Below are 9,469 nucleotides of genomic sequence, written 5' to 3' on the forward strand. Positions count from 1 at the left end.
TTAGAAGTACTGGGAGTACCAGGAGTGCTCCAAGTGTTAGAAGTACTAGAAGTGCTATGGCAACTGAACAACAGTGAAAACCTTGCTCTAAGTCTTCAATCCAACAAGGGTAGATTTTGATAATGCAGGCAAAACACACACAGTCCATTCTTGGTCCTCACAGTGGTCATTTCCACGAAGTCACTGCAAACACTGTCTTAGTGAACACTGAACCATTGCTCCCAGGAGATTCCCTGAGCCTCTGGTCACCACATTTTCATCCACTGACCAACACATGACCTTGTTTTATGTGTCTTTCTATTTAAAGACATGTAATTTAATATATGCTGTTGATCGGTTGCATGTTGCTCACGGCCAGGGCTCGGTAACTCAGGCCTGAATGACGCTCATTGGATACTCATACTTTCTCAGCACTTCCCAGCTTCCCAGTTCAGGAACATAGACAGCTCTTCAGCACTGGGCCCAGGGCCCCTTCAAACAGCAAAATCACCAATGAAAGGCACAAAAATGTGAAAGCGTGGCACTAAACAGAGGGCAAAAAGGATCCTTGTCCACAATATCAGAGCTAAAACAGGAAGGTAGCGCTTCTCCTCATTCAGCCTCTGCTGAGAACGAGCCCACGGAGCAGCTCAAGTGTGTCACCCTTCTGCACATGTCCACAAAGGACCCTGAAAGCACCACAAGTGTTGAGTCTGTGGTTACAAATACATTTTAGCAAGTAGGCCAAGTTGCAAATACGGAATTCACGAGTGAAGAGGATTGACAGTATTGTGAAAGGGTGGGACAATCGCTCCAGGGAGGAGACTGAGCTGGTCTTCCTGTCCCGGTGGAAGCTGCAGCCCTGGGGAAGGAGGCGTCCTAGGAGTGTGGCCTGCCGAGAGTGGGCTGCTCTGGAGGGCTTCGAGCTGAGGGGGTTGGCATGGAAGCCTCTCTGGCTGTGGGGGGAACATCTCGCAGGATCAGTCCAGAAGACCACAAGCAGGGGGTCAGAGCTAGCTGGCTGAAATGAGGGCCATGGGACAAGTCACTGGCAGTGGTCTGTCCGCATAACTACGTGCCCAGTTTTCATCTAATTACCCTCTTTTCAAGTCAGTTAGCCGCTGATTTCCACATCATCTGGAAATAACCACCAGTCCCCAGAATTCGGCAATGAAATCAAAATGGCAACCGTAGCTCCATTGTGAGGTAACATCTCCTCAAGGTCAAGAGCCCTGAGATGATCCAGTGACAGCCAAATGCTCATTACTTTTTCAATTAGGGGAAGGGGCTTGTCCTGGGGGCAAGAGAAGACCCTCTGTTCTGTTACACAATTTTGTGTATGGCTGGGTTTTAAGTTGTGAAGATTTAAGAGGTTTGGGGGATCAGAGCCTTGCAATCATGACTTTATTCGTGTGGAACAGAAGCAATAAATCAGTTGGTGTTGTTTCTTCCTCACAGACTACCCCAGATTTCGGACAGTTTCTAGGTTTGTTTCCTGGGGACGCTTGGCGTACCTCCTGGTCCTCAGAAGAGCCTCTCTCACATCTTGTGAAGGTTTCAGTGTGCACATTGGAGAGAAAACGCAGAAGCTGTAATTCAGGAGCCACGATTTGGACCTGGTCTGAGCATGGGGTTCTAAAGCTGGAGAGGGCCAAGCAGCTGGGAGTGCAGTTGCGGCCAGGTGGGTCTTTCTCGTGGGCAGGTAGGCACGGTCCCCTGGGTCCCTGCTCTCCATGCCCATGCTTCCTCTTTCAAATGCCCATCAAAAAGTTGGCAATGATGCTCTGTGTTCATAAAGATAGTGGGAAAGGCTGCTCTATCCAGTGTTGGTAAGAGTGCCAAGTATTGCTTTTCTGCTGAATATTTTGTGAATTAATTTCAAAATAGCACATCCTCCCTCTTACCGCTTAGGATGGCTATGATGAAAAAAAAATCAGAAAACAGCAGGTATTCACAAGGATGTAGAGAAACGGGAACACTTGTGCGCAGTTGGTAGGAATGGAAAACGGTGCACGGCCAGCATGGAAAACCGTATGATGGTTCCTTAAAAAGTGAAAACAGAGTTACTGCATGATGTACAGTACATCCACTTCTGAGCGTCTGCCCAAAAGACCTGAAAACAGCAATTCAAGAGATACTTATACAGCCATGTTCAGAGCAACAATTTTCACAACCGTCAAAAGGTAGAAGAACCCGTGTCCGCTGAAGGATGAGTGGATCATCAACATGTGGTCCACACACACAATGGAATATTATCGGGCCTTAAAAAGGAAGCAAACTCCAATAAGCGTGAATGAACCTTGAGGACACTGTGCTCAGTGAAACAAGCCAGTCACAGAAGGACGAGTTCTGTGTGATTACACTTACATGAAGGACCAAGAGCAGTCACACTCATGGAGATGGAAGGTAGAGTGGAGGCCACCAGGGGCTGGGCGGGGGTCGGGGAAGTGAGTGTTTCATGCCGACCAAGTTTCAGTTATGCAAGATGAGAAGGTTCTGGATGGATGTTGGTGATAGCTGCATAACAGTGTGGATGTATTTAGTACACATTTAAAAATGATTAAGATGGCAAATTTTCTGTTACATATATTTTACCACAATTACAGATGATAGATAGATAGATAGATAGATAGATAGATAGATAGATAGATGATATATAGATAGAAGGATACACATCATTTGACCTGACATTTCCATTTCTAGTTTGTTTTTTGACCGGATTCACCTCCAGTTGCAGGGATTTATTTAGCTATAAGCATTGTTCTTATCAGTAATATTATAGCCAAAAAAAAAAAATCAACCTGAATGTTCAATAGTAAAGAGTCTGTCAGAATGCTAGGCAAGCATTAAAAATAATGATTTGGAAATATATTTGTTGATCTAATTTTTATAAAAGTGATTATATATTCATATTGATGGAGAAAATCTGGAAGGATCTATAATAAAATATTAATTACAGATTATCTCTGATTAATGTAATTTTTTTCTTATTTTTGCTTCATCTGCGTTTTCTGCTTTTTTTCTTCTAAGCATGTAATAGCTAAAATAATTTTACAAGCCAAAACATTATCCTAGAGGGGTAACACAGAGTTTGAAGTAGTATTATTACAAGTGATGTTACTTAACACCTTTAATATGTTAGCTTTTTTTTTTAAGATTTTATTTACTTGTCAGAGAGAGAGAGACAGAGAGCACAGCAGGGGGAGTGGCAGGCAGAGGGAGAAGCAGGCTCCTTGCTGAGCAAGCAGCCCGATGCAGGACTCGATCCCAGGACCCTGAGATCATGACCTGAGCCGAAGCAGACACGTAACCGACTAAGCCACCCAGGCATCCCAATATGTCAGCTTTTACCACACAGATCATCCCATGTAATCATCAAAGAATTCAATAATACACAGACTTTTTCCATTTTACAGCTGAAAAGCCTGAGTCTCGTTGCAGTTTGGTCTCTAATAGATAACACTTTTATGTCACCTGGTCATTTCCGGAACACTTCAACATATGATTTTTTGCATCCTTGACCAAAGGTAAAGTGGATAAAGCAGAAATTATCTCCATTTCACAAACAGGCAAAATGAGGTCAGAAGTGTTCAGAGATCCATTTGCCTGAGGCTACAAATCTCTGTAGCTGGGCTTGAAGTCTTGCTTCTTTACTTCACTATATTACTTGTCATTTGACAACTGCAAGAACAAGAAGCAATTAAACACTCTGACAGAGGGCATGGGGTTGGGGAAATGGGGGCTGAGATGCTGGAGGTGAGTAAGCAGCAGAAAGTTTGAGACCCCAGTCCTGCCCATGCCTGCAGGATGGCCCCTCCAGACCTCTGCATCTGCCCCTGAGCTACCCTGAGATTATCTCCATATTAATTGGTTGAAAAGTAGAAAATAATTTTTAAAGGCCTTTTCTTTCTCAGCCTCCCATGCAAGCTGCAGAGGGTGAGTGGTGGCCCCCAAATGATATGTCCATCCATAACCTGTAATGTGACCTTATTCAGGAAAAGAGTCTTTGCAGATGCAGTTAAGGGTCTCGAGATGAGATCATCCATGGGTGGAGGTAAGCCCAGGCCCAATGACAGGTGTTTTTATAAAGAAAGGAAAGGGAGATCACACACAGAGGAGCCGATGTGAAGACAGGACAGATGCATCCCAAATCAACAGACACCAAGGATTGCCGGCAACAGCAGAAGCCAGGAGAAGGGCATGAAGCAATGCTCCCCTAGAGCTCCTGGGAAAGCATGGCCCTGCCAACGCCTGGATTTCAGACTTCTGGCCTCCAGAACTGTAAGAGAATAAATTTCTGTTGTTTTAGGCCACCACGTTTGTGGTAATTTGTTACAGAAACCCAAGGAAACTAGTCCATAGGCTCAGACTCAACAACTCCCATTTGGTGGAAAATTTCTCTAATTAATCTTTCAAATGGCTACCTACCCACCCCGTCACTGACCTGGGTGCTCCTTGAACTCTCCGTTGTGATTCAGCTTCCATCAGAGGACACGTGACGGATGAGTCTCCGAGGTGGGTGAGTGATTCATCAAACCAGGGAAGATGTTGGGTTCACTCAGTGGGTGAGGTCCACGGTGACCCATCTGCTCCTGGCCCCACATGCAGCAGGAAGCCCCACTGTGATGGGCAGTCCTGCCACCGACCAGGTGGCACTGAGTGTCCCAGAAGATGCCACACTGACTGCAATCCTCGTGGCCAATGGTCACTGCCCAAACGGTCCCAGATCTGCCCATGATGAAGCTTCACATGTTGGCTCAAATGGCCCCTTCTGAGTGCCCCCAGCCCCGATCTAACACTGGAGGCTCCATGCTCCCGGCCCCACCCTGGTTTCTTCTCTTCTTTCCTGTCACTCTCATGATTAGACAATCATAGGCTATGTGGTTCACATATTATGTGCATGGAAACTCCAAGGGGTGGGAGTACTCATCTCTTTGTTCCCTGCTGTTCCCCAGCCCTCAGGACACTGCCCAACACCGGGCTGGTACCACACAACTAATGGATTGAGTTTGAGTGGGGGAATCATCTAGAACTCAGTTGCCTGCTGTATCTCCAGGCTCTTGCTGCTTCTGAGGGAAGAGGGGTGTCATAGATAAACAAATGACCCCATGCACACTCTACCCACTCAGTGGAGGACAGTCCTTGTGCACCTCAGCTGCCCCTTCTCCCTGCTTCTCTACCTGGGGGCTTTTTCTGGCCATGGGAGCTTACTTAGCTCTAGGTAGGGCAGCCCAGAAATACCAGGGATTTATAGCCAGGGTGGTGAAGGATGGGAGTCAGTCAATAGACACCCAGAAATTCCTCAGAGGGTTTCCAGGCTGAGCCCCAAAGTCCACAGCAGGGACCAGCTCACTAAACCCTTAACAGCTCCCCTCCCTGCCCCGCTCCTCATCTGGCTCCCTTCCAAATCAATGATTGGCATCAAGGTCTGTTTTCAGGATGCCCATACTAACATATGGCAATGGTGCCACATTAGCCACAGTCTCACTCGACAGCTAGCATGTGCTCTTTGTAGCTCTGGGAGTCACATGGGTTCTCAATTAAATCTGGAAAGGGTTTACTTCCCAAATCACCAGACACTTTACATTTTCTGGTAGTAATCTAGATTTTGAATCTGCGAAGAACTATCCCCTGCCACGCAAGCCAGCCATTCGGAACACGTTCTTGGCGAGTGAGTTGCTAATTCAAAGGCTTGAGACACAAGCCAGAGGCCAGTATGCCTCCTTTTTATGTTTGAAAATATTCACATGGACAGCTCATGGGCTCCGTGATCTGCCCAAGATCCGGCTTGTTCTGTGGCTGATGTGCTTTGAGGAAAGAACAGGAGTCAGAAGCAGATTTTCATGGATTGATTTCCTTCCAACTGGGAAACGTGTCATCAAAGCAGGAATGCTGCCATGGAGTGAGTGCCTTGGACCCACATGGAGGAGGGGACCGTGCCTGCCAGTGGAAAGAGTCTCTCTGACCAGCTGTACCTCCCTCTAGCCCGCCAACGAGACACGCTCCCATTCCCCTAGGGCCACCATGCTGCTATTTGCTGGCTCTCCACCTGGACGCCCATGCCTGGCCTTGCTGTCCAAACCACGCCAAGACTCAGAGCTTCATCAGCCTGTTTGTCTTGGCCAGAGATCCTCATGACTTTTCAGTCATTCTGAAAACCAGCTGATTGCTGTTTTCAGCTTTTTGTTGGAAGACTGTAAGAATCATGGATCAGACAGAAGCCTGGGCTGATAACATGGTGACAGGAAATGAGGAAATTTGCTGAACTGAACAGGAGAACCTGCAGCAACCACAGAAACCACTTTCCCCCAAGTAGGTAGACCTGACCAAAAAATCTACCACCGACTACATACGGCTCAGCTGGGAGTTGACAACAGTGCACTTCTTGGGGGAGTTCAGCCCAGCAGAGACCTCAAAGGCAGGGAGGCCTGGCCACAATAAGGCAGCCCCTGTGGGGGACACCGGGGGAGGGCAAGGAGACTAGGAAGGCCTTCCAAGATGTGACATTTTATAACATTTTTTCTAAATATAAATTAACAAGTATTTATATTATGGAAAATTTGGAATCTATAAAACTTTTGAAACACTGATTGAATTTACAAGCCTAGGCCATGCCTTTTCATGTTGCTTTAAAACTCTTTTTAAACCTACTTTTTGCATTTGCATGCCATGATTCTGTTACAGCATAATTTCTGCAAGTATTCTCCTACCATTAGACACTTACACTATTCCCAGATTATTCTGGACAACTTTGTTCATAAAGCTTGTCTGCCTTTACCCGAAAGCATAGGCACTGGGTCAAAGGTAGGACTCTCCTTTAAAACTTAATATCTAAAATAATTTTGTTATAGAAATAACACATCATAGAAAAAGATACTTAAATAAAAAAATAGCATTGGACTTCCAGTTTCCAATGAAGCATGTAAGGAGCTTGGAAGTTGTAACTCCACCCTAACAACAAATACAAAGCTGAAAAAAACTGAAAAAGCAGCAACTCTCCCTGGATCCATCAGAAAAGTGAGGTCACAGGGCAAACCACCACTCACAAAATTGGAGAGACAAACAGACAGACACAGGGCAGCACCCCATCGGCAGAAACCTCCTTGAGAACCCATGCCAGGGTAGAGAAACCTGAACTGTACCATGAATTTCTGGAGGCTCAGTGTGGACAAGCCTGAGGGTTAAAACTCCAGGGAGACCATGTCATCAGAGGCTTTTGTGAGTCTTACCTCTAGAAGTTGGACAGTGTTCTCACAGTGAAGATGGGAGACAAATATCCTCACGCTTCTGGCAGGGGGAGAGGAGAGGAACAATTTTATAATATGTAAGAGCATTCTGTTCTTCTTAACAAGGCCTGGCCTGAGGAAAAACTACTTAGGGGTATCATCAGAACCTGAATGTCCCAGAGGAAGGAAAATGCCCACCTCCAACCCATTCTAGCCTTCCACACGGGAGAAGGGAAGTAACCAACTCCAGCCAACTCTGGCCATCCTGTTCCACATAAAGGGGAGGAAAACCTGAGAAACACTTGTGCAGGTAACAGTCCGGAGTCACAGGCTCACAGAAAGCCTGAGACCTAATCAAAGGACTACAGAACAATCTCCTCCCCCATACCTCACCACCACATCACTAAAGGCCTATTTATCAGAGTTCCTTTTATCCAGTCCATCATGTCCAGCTGCCAAGAAAAACTTACAAGGTGAACTAAGAGCCAAAAAGCACAGTTTGAAGACAGAACAAGCATCAGAACCAGATATGGCAGGGGTGTTGGAATTATCAAACTGGGAATTTAAAACAAGAATGATTAACATACTAAGGGTTCTGATGGATAAAGTAGACAGCACACAACAGCAGTAAGCAGCAAGATGGAAATGCTAAAAAAGAATCAAAGAGAAATGCCAGAGATCAAAAACACTATAACAGAAATGAAGGATGCCTTTGACGGGCATTTTAATAGACTGGACATGGCTAAAAAAAAGAATCTCTGAGCTTGAGAGTATGTCAACAGAAACTCCTGAGCAAAAAAAATGAAAGAAAAAAAAAGACTGAAAAAAAAAAAAACAGAACAGAGCATCCAAGTCTGGGATATTTGAGTCCCAACATTCAACTGTGGGACAACTAAAAAACGTATGCATAATATATGCATAATGGGAATACCAGAAGGAGAAAGAGAGAAAGGAACAGAAGGAATATTTGAAGGGGAATAATGACTGGGAATTTCCCCCAAATTAATGTCAGACACCAAACCACAGATCCAGGCAGCTCAGAGAACCCTAAGAAAGACAAATGCTCAAGAAACCCACACCTGGGAGCACCTGGATGGCTCAGTTGGTTGAGCATCCAACTCTTGATTTCATCTCAGATCATGATCTCAGGGTTGTGGGATCAAGCCCTGTATCAGGCTCCATGCTCAGCAGGGAGTCTGCTTGAGAATCTCTCCCTCCCCTTCTCCCTCTTCCCTCTAACCTCCCTCTTTCTCTCTAAAATAAATAAATAAATCTTTAAAAAAAAAAAAAACCCACACCTAGGTACATCATATTCAAACTGCATAAAATCACAGATAAAGAAAATATCTTGCAAGAATGCAGAGGGGGGGAAAAAACCTTACCTATAGAGAAGCAAACCTAAGAATTATATCTGACTTCTCAGAAACCATGTGAGCAAGAAGTGGAGCATATTTCACATAATAGTCATTAAGAAAATTCAGGAAAGAAAAATGAATTATAATTCTGTGAAGCCACTTTTGTGGTAAATTACAGTAATTAGTCCATATGTAGATTCTCTGATGATGTGATTTGGTAAATGAATGAAGCTTAAGGATACTAGCAGTGCTTCTCAAAATGTGATCCTCATCATCATTTGTGATGCCTGTTGAAAACTGCAGTTGTACTGAATCAGCATCTCTATAACCTCAGAAATACACATCTTTATTATGGAAAAAAAGAGAGTGGAGAAAGTGTTGAGGGGGAAAAAAACCACCAATCTAGAATTGTATATCCTGCAAAATTATCCTTCAAAAATGAAGGAGAAATAAAGATTTTCACAGACAAACAAAAACTGAGGGAATTTGTTGCCAGTAGACCTGACTTTCAAGAAACTTTAAAAAGAAGTTTTACAGAGAGAAGGAAATTATGTAGGTCAGAAACAGGTCTACATAAAGAAAGGAAGGTTATCAGTGAATGAATAAGTAAAGGTAACAAAAAAACTTATTTTTCTTATTCCCAATTGAACTGACAGATAATTTGTTCAAGATAATAATAGTAACAATGTGTCAGATTATGTATGCATATATATAATCACCACTGAGTGATTGTATAAATGGTGAAATTGACCTTTCACCATGGAGTATGACATTAGCCATAGGCTTGTATGGCCTGTATTATGCGGAGGTACATTCCTTCTATACACATGTTGTTGAGAGTTTTTATCATGGAAGGCTATTGAATTTTGTCAAATGCTTTTTCTGCACCTACTGAGATAATTGTATGAT

The 9,469-nt window shown here is 44.3% G+C and overlaps 1 long non-coding RNA gene across 2 annotated transcripts in view; it reads right to left on the bottom strand.

Annotated features, from left to right (window-relative positions):
* The window catches only part of LOC141374961 (uncharacterized), a 14,732-nt gene extending 8,290 nt beyond the window's left edge, over window positions 1–6,442 (bottom strand). Inside the window, exons 1-3 of one of the 2 annotated variants that reach the window (XR_012382206.1) lie at window positions 3,454–6,442; window positions 2,347–2,496; window positions 1,884–2,022 (exon numbers count right to left, since the gene is read on the bottom strand). This is a non-coding gene — a long non-coding RNA (uncharacterized lncRNA). Of the gene's footprint in view, window positions 1–7; window positions 2,023–2,346; window positions 2,497–3,453 lie in introns of those variants that run through there. The other variant, XR_012382205.1, reaches the window with a different exon arrangement.
* Between the last annotated feature and the right edge of the window lie 3,027 nt (window positions 6,443–9,469).

The sequence above is a fragment of the Callorhinus ursinus genome, unplaced genomic scaffold (genome assembly GCF_003265705.2).
Source record: "Callorhinus ursinus isolate GAN/ISIS: 27379988/994484 unplaced genomic scaffold, GSC_fseal_2.0 scaffold2, whole genome shotgun sequence".
Classification (NCBI taxonomy): Eukaryota; Metazoa; Chordata; class Mammalia; order Carnivora; family Otariidae; genus Callorhinus; species Callorhinus ursinus.